Source organism: Aythya ferina (assembly GCF_964211825.1).
Source record: "Aythya ferina genome assembly, chromosome: 1".
Lineage (NCBI taxonomy): Eukaryota > Metazoa > Chordata > Aves > Anseriformes > Anatidae > Aythya > Aythya ferina.
This window is the reverse complement of record NC_140296.1, coordinates 178,782,871-178,790,559: the sequence shown is the minus strand read 5'-3', so window position 1 is coordinate 178,790,559 and position 7,689 is coordinate 178,782,871. Positions and strand designations below refer to the sequence as shown.

At 39.6% G+C, this 7,689-nt stretch overlaps 1 long non-coding RNA gene across 1 annotated transcript; it reads left to right on the top strand.

Annotated features, from left to right (window-relative positions):
- The first annotated feature begins 2,516 nt into the window (after positions 1–2,516).
- On the top strand, positions 2,517–7,282 carry LOC311424827. Its single transcript, XR_014686204.1, has 3 exons — positions 2,517–2,648; positions 5,333–5,478; positions 5,568–7,282. It is a non-coding gene; the product is annotated as an uncharacterized lncRNA (long non-coding RNA).
- Positions 7,283–7,689: the final 407 nt, after the last annotated feature.

Below are 7,689 nucleotides of genomic sequence, written 5' to 3'. Positions count from 1 at the left end.
TGATTAGCCAAACAAAATTATCTTACCATTAGTGATCAACAGTTAATGAAATAGCTCAAAACTAGTCTTCCTTATGTAGCACAGGCCAACAATACCAGAGGAAAACTGGACAAGCAAAGTAACAGAAAAGACAGACATACTTGCAAAAGCTGCAAATCAACTTCAAACTAGATTAATCTCAAAAACAAGAGTGTCCAGGCAAGAGTATACATGCTGAGAAGGCAGGGCCAAAACAGGCTTGAGTGTGTGCTGCTGTCACTTGATGGATCTGGAACACACAGCTAAATCTGGGATTAAAATACCAGATAGTTACGTGCTATGCTGTTTCATGTCTGATGTATGAAGTAAGGCATTATAACTGCATGAGCTAAAGCTGGAAAGTGGAAATGGGAGAAGCCCCAGTATGGGGGCCTCTCTCACATGCACAGGAGTCAAGCAGAAACACAGGTCTGGTCAAAACAGCAGGCTTTTCTGCAAAATCTGAAGGGTAAAAAATAGCTGCAATTTAAGCTGTTCAAATAGGTTCACCTTCTCACGCAGAGACTTTGCATAGCTTGTTGTTAACAGGAAAGTTCTGCGTAGTGCTACCAGCTTTAACTCCATAACACAACTGTCTGAAAAAGGATTTTAGAAGTACAGGCTAGGAAAAATCCCCTTAGCAGGTGCAACACAAACAGGGGTAAAAGCACGTTTTCCCCAGGGATACTGAAGCTTCTTGTAGTTTCAAGGTCACATAATAGCCTTTTCAGAACCCCATCTAATCTCTCATTCCTCAAAGGGAACACCATATTTTCAGTATGTTCTAACATGAAGTCTTAGAATTAGTTTGAACTAGAAGGAGAAATATGGCCCATTGCTTTTCATCATCTAATCAACACTTCTTCCAGGTCAGGGCATCTTGTTTTTATATATGTGCCTAGTACTTGCATAAAAGGGTAAGGAAAACACCATCAGCCAATCCTTATGCTCTTCGAATCTCTCCATACTACACTAGTGTAAATTTCCTACAGTGCGGAAGAAGATTAATCCATATTTACAAAAAATCCATAATAACACAAGAAATAAATTGAAAAATAGCATTTTCTTCTAGGCCTAGAATGGAAAAATGGAAAACAAGGGATGTGGAGAGACTTAAAAACAACGTTTTCATTAAGTATTTTTTCTCAGAACAGTAACAGAAATTTAGAATAGTATTTTAAATTCTGCTCTTACAGTTGCACTTCAGTTGCTCACATACTTTGACATATTAATTGTAGAAAGACAAGTTGTTTTAATCTAAGCTTTCATATGACAATTCCTATAAAATACGCAGATGTAATTCCCTGGTATATTACCTTGGTTTATAGGATGGTTGGCTTTGTGTACCGTGATGACATTGTATATGATATTTATATTCTATTAAAGTGGCTGGTAGTAATTATAAAGCCTAGACATTTCCTTAGTTTGAAGGTTTTTCAATAAGATAGAGTTGTTTTAATAACTTCATAATGAATCTACATAAAGATGGTATACTGCCATAGAAAAATAGATGAGAGTTTCTTCCATATCAGCACTATAAAATTAGGTCTCCTTTTTAATCCTATTTCTGGGCCATACAAATATAACCTTTATACTTGCCTACAGGTCATTAATAATGATACTTTCCATGCTTCATTTTGTTACTGTAGGGATATATAAACAGGAAAAAAATGTACATTGTGTGCACCAATTTCAAAATGTATATATTCTTAGTTCATGAATGTGCGGTGCTGATAGTACTTCTATGAATATTATGTATTTATTTCTCACTCTTAATTAGAGTCTAGATTTAATGAACTATTACTGCAAGATTTGCAATTTTTCATGTTTCCTAACAAGGTTGTGGAAGAATGCAGCCATGCAACCACCAATTAATTTGTAGTAAAAGATACTGCAAAGGAAATCGAAAGATAAATGTTGCAATTTTAACAGTTAAACAAAAGACAAACACATCCACACAAAACCCCCAATACGACTTTATTACAGTAACAAAACACTAGCTTTTTCTGACGGTTTAATAGCTGAAACAAAGTGAGAAAGAAGAACCTGACACCCACAAGTAAGCAGGAAAGGTGATGTCAGGACACATATCTGATCATTACCATGTAATCACAGCTGGCAAAAAAAAGAAAAAAAAAAAAAGAAAAAAAAATCACATGCAGATTTCTATTGAACTGAAAGACCCAGTAAAGGCTCAGATCACGCCCAGCTAATGGGATGTGTCAGGAGGTAGAAACCACAGGTGACATTGATTATCCTACCCTCTAGAATAGAATTGCTGCTAAACAGGAAACAACAGAAAATTTCAGCATAGTCTCCAGATCCCCCCTACGATCATGTGTTTGGAACTCTGAAAAGACAGATGTTTTTTTGTGCAGTGACATTGGGGTGGTGGGCAGCAAGATGTGCTGTGCTCTGTCCCAGGCAGCAGGACCTGCTGTATGGGGCTCTTCATGCACAGTATAATTGGAATGGGAGGGTGTTGTAGGTATCAGCATGGCTTAAGCTGCTCTGAAAGTCAGCTGACTGGTGCTGGAGAAACCCACCCTGCCTATTTAAAACCAGCCCTTTATGCACATAGTGCCTATGGAGACAACCTGAACTTGTCTGGAGGCAGCCAAGCAGAACAGGTAAGCAACTTCTTCAGAACCACAATGTGTAATCCACCTCTCACCCCCTCTCTTCCCATAAATATAGATATTATTTTTAACATTCATTTGCAATGTAAACTTACAGTTTTACTTCATTGCAAAACAAACAAACACCAACTTTCAAAATATTTTTAGGATGACTGAGAGCAAATAAATAATAATTTTAGTCTAATGCCTTACCTCTTATGTCTCACGCACACAAATTATCTCTGGATATTTTCTATGGAAATCAAATGGAACCAGAAAAAAATCATATACGGAAACTGACATCTTTTTGAGTTTCATATTAATACTTCTTATGAACTGTAAGAAGGTAGAAATGAGAGTACAGCCATTTTAGAAAAAGGATCAGTAGGTTTATCACCATTGAAAAGGACTATCTCAAATGTCCATCACCCACTATATAACATTCACTTTTAATATAATATATGAAATTAATTAACTGCATCATAAACCAGCAACACAGACCTAGGACTGGGAGAGGACTGAGCTGAAGATATATTTGAACACTTGTTTAAGTGCTCAGTAAACAGAAACATTAAACACCTGCACCCTCTGATTTCTATGCTAACAAAACAAACCCCTGTCTGCAAAAGAGGCAAGCTCAATTCAAGCATGGGAGAAGCTTTAAAATTCCAAAAGCTGTTTTCAGAAAAGTTCTCTGTGACATGGGCGATAGCTGAAAAGATAAACTTTAGAAGGAACGCTCTGACCAAAAGATGTTCTCCCTGTTATATTTAGCTCTGGAAAACTGGCATTCACAAGAATCAACTGCAAAATATGTTAATTCTAAAATGATTTTTCTACACAAGCTGAGGGGAATATGAGGTGTAAAATAAATGTCATACTACCTCGTATCAACTAGTCAATCTTATTAGGGCACAAAGCAATTTAGATGATAGGCTGAAAATTGGCCAGTGCAGAATGCAGACAAGACCCAATTAAGACAAAAAGCAATTTGAGTTTACTGAATAATCTATAAAAGCCAATAACAAATTACAAAAGCCCAAGAAAATTACAAGTAGGTTTGGTTTTCAGTTCACAATTAGATATATTAAAAGGAAAAAAAAAAAAAAAAAAAAAGCGTAACATTACCAAATAATTAGAGTAGGTTTATTTTACATTCAGTCTTCATTGGCTGAATGAAGAAAAGAAAAAAGAAAAGCTAGGACTCTAGGGCACTGAATCCACAAAAGGATAGATAAGACAGCACCTTATTTTTAGGTGTTGGGTCATGAGCTGGGTTTCTTACTCTGTTAATGGCCCTGCAGTCAGTGCCCAGGTGGGCAAAGTTAGGCTGCAGTTTACTGATCAAGCTGGCTTAAGGATTTCTAATGCCATATCAAAACATACGAAATTACTCAAATCACAGAGATGGTCTAAAAACAATACATGAGCCAAAAGATCTTACAGGGTTTGAGCCAACAGCCCCCACATTGGAGAAAGAGTATGCATGTCCCACCGTGCTTCCCCATCCCCTGTCATCCCTGCTCCGGACTAGGGGATGTCCTGCCACAGGACCCAGACTGCAGGCAGCAATGACACCTGCCCTGTCTCTGATGGGGTGGTACAGACAGCACTTATGGCTCCTGGAGCAATGACAGATGAAGCCAAGGAAGAAGACAAAATCGTGATTAAGGCAGGCTTGTGCTGGCTGAGAGAGCCCAAAGCTTCTTTTTACCCTGCTGCACAGATTGGAGATGCAGGACCCTCTCACCAGAAAAGAACTAAATGACATGAAGTCCTCCAAGACAAAGATGAAAGAAAAAAAAAAAAAAAAGTATTTTTTTAACTGGAAGATTTAGGCCTGTCTCTTGTGTATCTTTCCTGAGGCAACTGTGCAAGAAACCTTGGTGCTTAAATGAAAGTGAATCCCACAAAGCAAGTGACTCCAAGGTACCTACCTGCGACCACTCTCATCACATTTCAGTATTTTCTAAGCATGTGCTACATTGTCATGAACATTAGCACTCCAGTCTGAACAGAGTATCCTGCTGCATCACTCTCCTCCTGTATGAACCTATGAAAAGCACAGAAGTAATATATATATTATTGGTGTATAAATATCCTATTCAAAGCAAACTTTGAGTGCTTATGATTGCAGTGGGCAGCTGGTTGAATTTCCAAAGGCTGTTAATGTGCTTTGGCTGTTAATTGAAAGGATAGTCTCTGAAGTCTGGATCCAGGTCAAGCTAGGATCTATTTTCCAGACCTCTATGCAACTTGCGCCACTATGCGCAAGCAAACATAGCTCAACCAGCCTTAAGTCTGCAGGTATAAATGTAACCCAAAGAATTATTTTGAGCAATCAAAGTATTTCTACATTATACCAGTATTGAATAGTTTCAGTAGGTTGGTTGTGTCATTATTGGGCTTTTTTTCAACTTGATTGCACTGTCATAAATCAGACAACAAATTTGCCTACGTCGAGACAAGAATTTAGTATCGTTTCACCAATATTTTGCAATATTCAGTTAATCTCTGTTTTGACAGCCACTCGTACTAGCTAATTTGTTATCTTTGCAGAATGTGACCACCAAAACAGTACAAATATAGCCTAAATGAGCTTCATAACAAATTGGAGAGCTAAAGCCTCATCCCATCTTTACTCACTGTTTTCTCAATTGTTTTCATGTTGTGTATGCTTTTACATGAACATCAAGGAGGTACCAATTTCTGCGTGTACAAGTTACTACAGAAGGACTGAAGTGGCAGAAGAGGCGGCACAAGACTTCTCCACCTGCAGTCAAGGAAAGCATCATCAAAAGCAGAGAGCAGCTTTACAATTAAAACTTCAGTGACAAATAAGGTCACTCAGCAGAAACAGGAACTCCCCAAGGGCAGCATATTCCATAAAATCATGTTTCATTTCTCTATGTTTATATATGTCACTTCTAGAGAGCCATGCTGTGCTGGATTTTCTTCAGAAGGAGAGAGGGAAGCTTCACCTTCTCCTCCACTGCGGCTTCAAAGATCCCATCAAGGAAGCAGAGTTCTGCTTTGATACCACGGCCTTGCTCTTGAAGATGGGTAGATGACGGTCTGCCCTTCGGGTCACACCAGCAGAGTCCTCTGGATCACAGAGATGGACCTGCACTATGTGAGACTCTGGGAAACTGAACTCCATAGCTTCTCTTCTAAATTGCCATTTTACTCCTTAGGAAGTCACTGCTAGCTTACTGGAGTGAGCCTTAGCATCTGGAAAGGTAGCGCAGGCAGCAAACAATCTAATAGGCTAATTGCACCTTATATAACTTCAGAGATAAGTTAACAACCTCAGCAGTCATTCAAAATGTTCAAAATGCTCTCTCTCACGTAAAAACTTTAAGAGAATTTTTAAAAAGAATAAATAGGAGATTGCTTACTATTTAATTATTTTTTTTTCCATTATTGCTTACATCTTGGGTGTTATCTTAGAGCAACCATTCAGTTCATTACCAGCCTGCATCTGTCAGAGGGGAGAGGGTTGCCAGATTTTAGCTGTGCTCTGTGTAACTACGCAGTTCTCTGTATTTCAGTTCTGTTGTGAGCTGCAGTTCACAAAGATGAACAGGATGCAGGCTCGTAGCAAGCATTTTGCATAGTATTTCTCATCAGATTGCTAGGATCTCAGATCAGCAAGGAGCAGTGAAGCAAAACCCAATCTTTTGGTCCTTACTGTTCATTTCTGGTAGGTTGTTTTCTTTTTCTGTTAACCTTTGTGCCAGAAGACTTCAGCCAGATCTTTGGAAGACCGAAACACTGATGTCACACCAGTCTGAAACATGAGTTACAGCTGTTCTTCTGCAGAAAAGGGTGTCTCCCCATTCATCACTTGGGCCCTCATTGTAGGGAGGCAGAGCTGTAGCTAGGATTTCAGCTTCACATGACATGGCTATTCCAGACCTCCCGCAGGCTGTGAAGACCTGACCTTTCAAATGTAAAAATAGAAAACTGAACTCCCTGGACAGAGAACACAGCTAGAGTTTGAGGCAGTACAATATTTAACTTGTTTTCCTATCAATTAGATAGATTTCTTAGACAACATATACCCTTCAAACTCTCTTAAATTAAAAACATTAAAATCTTAATTGGTAACCAGCCCTTTCTGCTTCCCCCGGGCAATTATGACAACAGAATTAGACTCAGGTAACTCAATTAGACATCAGCCTAACCTAGCTTTCTCCAAGCAGGCTTCTTAGCAAAACCTATCGTGAGATTGACGAAAACACAATTCGGACTGCTTTGCTGAGGTCAGGTAGTGCATGCCTACTACCAAACGAATTATACTTTCTCCTCGAAGGCCAAACGCTGTGTAGTTGTTTATCCCATAAACTGCTCAGCTCAGCACTTGGATGCTGCACCCATTCTGACCCAGAAATTCTGCAGATCTGCCTCATGTAATGTGAGTTTGACATTGTTCTTGTCTTCTTTCCTTTCAACCCTACCTCTTTTTCCTGACAGTGCACTTCAGACACATCCATGAAGAACAAGAGATCAGGTAGCAGCAATCTGTGTTTCCTTTCCTGCACACTCCCTTCCTCTTGGCTGCCAGAAACAGGGATGGGGCTTGACTTCACATATAGGAAACACAACATGAAAAGATGTGTGAGAGGGCAGCTCCAAAAATCTGCATGGACAAGGCCTCAGAGCTCCATCCAAATGAAGAAACTTGAGGACACATTAAAACAAAATCCTTAGCCTCTTTGCTTCCAAAAGGCAAAGGATAAGGCACAGGGACATCATTGCAGTATGTGGGTAAATGCAGGTGTCTCCAAAGCACCATTCAGAAAATGTTTCCTGAAAACTTAGTGCTGCTACACCAGATTCTCACTTTTCTGCTCTTCAGATGTGTAGTGACTGTGGCCTTTGCTCCCCGGTATCCCCACATCTGCAGAGGGGACAGGAGGTACCTCTTCTGGTGAAATGGGCAGCCACCAGAAGCAGGTTTCCAGGCTGAGGTAATCCAAGGGCCCAAGCTTGCCCCGTGCCCTAGACACAGGCTCCGTCTGCTGGGCTATTGTACAAAAGGTAGGAGGCA